At 39.5% G+C, this 1948-nt stretch overlaps 1 pseudogene; it reads left to right on the top strand.

The window, feature by feature from the left end:
- The first annotated feature begins 1070 nt into the window (after positions 1 to 1070).
- LOC143391002 (FGFR1 oncogene partner 2 homolog pseudogene) lies at positions 1071 to 1695 on the top strand (annotated as a pseudogene).
- The last annotated feature ends 253 nt before the right edge of the window (positions 1696 to 1948 follow it).

Genomic DNA, 1948 nt, shown 5'->3' with positions numbered 1-1948 from the left:
TTTGGAGGTTTTTCATATTGCTTGATGGAGTGAACATATAAGAAAATGTTATGAAAATTCTAAAACACTCCATAAATGTCAGTTGTGGTTTTCATTGTGGTTGCCAATAGATGTCTTGCTATTATTGCCAGCATAAATAGTGGCTTAAACCTAGAGAACAATTATAATCACATTTTGGTGCTTTCTTGTATTAGCAGAAAGATAAAGAGAATAGAAATGGCAAGTTATATCCTCTTTTTGAATCACTGCACTGTGCCAGTTGTTATTGCTATGCATTGTGGCTGATGTTACCCCCCCCCCCCCCCCACAATGTCTAGGAAGATAATGCATACCGGCTCATTGAAGTTAGGCATGACTAACCCTTGCTTTGACCAATGAAATATCAGTGGAAGTAACATGTATCATTTCCCAGATTTGAGGGATTTAATTATGGTGTACAATTCTCCAATCTTGGCCTCTGCTTTAGCAAGTGTGGAAATATTTATTGCTATGGAGGGGTAATGCTGAGCCATCCCATAGAGGACAGCTGCCTTGAAGAGTGATCCTGACCTCTAAGAGATATTTCATGTCACCAAGATCTGTGGGCTATTTGTTTCTATAAATTAACATATCCCACATTGACTGATAAAAAACACTTACATGCATGTCCCACATACTATGGAAAAAGCTCAGGCTTTTTGGAATTAGATTGAAGTTCTTGTACAGGCCCTACTATTTTATTATTGTTAGTCAAGTGATGTGCCAGACTCTGTTTCCTTGTTTACGAGATGGAAAAATATTGATGAGGATCAACTTATTTAGAATAAAACTGTGCAAGTTATACATGTTAAAGCACTTTGAGGCTAGTAGGAGACGGTCGGGGGAGGTTTATCCCAGGTCAGTGATGGGCTGAACCCCGCTGACTTGCCAGTTGTCTGTGCTGTCTCTGTTGGATTCTGCGTCTGCTCGCTGAAGACGCGGAATAAGGGTGCAGAGTCTTTTCCTTTGGGTGCCTAATACCCGGACGACAAAGGTCCTAATCTCCACAGCCGACCGCTGTGAGGGATTGAGAGCACAATATTCTTTTAGAAATGAATTGCACAATTGAGAAGGCACTTGCTGATTGAGAGATCATGACGATGCAGCAGAATCTCTGATTGAGCAAACCACAGCTCTCAACAAGCGAGTAGAAGCAATGAAGCAGTATCAGGAAGAAATTCAAGAACTTAATGAAGTCGCAAGACATCGGCCACGGTCCACATTAGTTGTGGGAATCCAGCAAGTAAACAGACAAATCAGAGAATTGCATCAAGAGAACAAAGAATTATGTACATCCCTGGAAAAACATCAGTCTGCATTGGAACTTATAATGAGCAAGTACCAAGAACAAATGTTTAGATTGCTCATGGCTAGCAAAAAAAGATGATCCAGGTATAATAATGAAGTTAAAGGAACAGCATTCCAAGGAGTTACAAGCACATGTTGACCAGACAACTGAAACGGCAGCAGTGATGAGGAAAGCCATTGAAATTGACGAGCAACAGGGTTGCAAGGAGCAGGAACAAATATTTCAACTTGAACAAGAAAACAAGGGCCTGAGAGAGATCCTTCAAATAACTTGAGAATCACTTTTGAACCTAAGGGAATGATGCATCAGAAAGTACATCTGTGTCAGCATTAGTAACCAACAGTGACCTGAGTCTGAGGAAGAGCTGAAAGGGTTCCAAGTCTGGGAATTTTGTATATGACTCTAAACTGTCTCAAAGACTGGCCTATACAAATGAATGAATGAGGAGAAAACTCAAATTCAATCAACCTTTTTTTTTCCTCTATAGTTTGTACAGTGCACTAGCTAAGTGATAGCCAAAAAAAAAAAAAAAAAAAAAGTATAGTTGGTCATAAACTTTTTTCCAAAACGTAATTGAAATAGAAACTGAGCCATTGTTAATTGTTGAACAAATGAAGGGTT

Source organism: Callospermophilus lateralis, chromosome 2 (genome assembly GCF_048772815.1).
Source record: "Callospermophilus lateralis isolate mCalLat2 chromosome 2, mCalLat2.hap1, whole genome shotgun sequence".
NCBI lineage: Eukaryota > Metazoa > Chordata > Mammalia > Rodentia > Sciuridae > Callospermophilus > Callospermophilus lateralis.
This window is presented reverse-complemented; position numbering and strand designations above follow the sequence as displayed.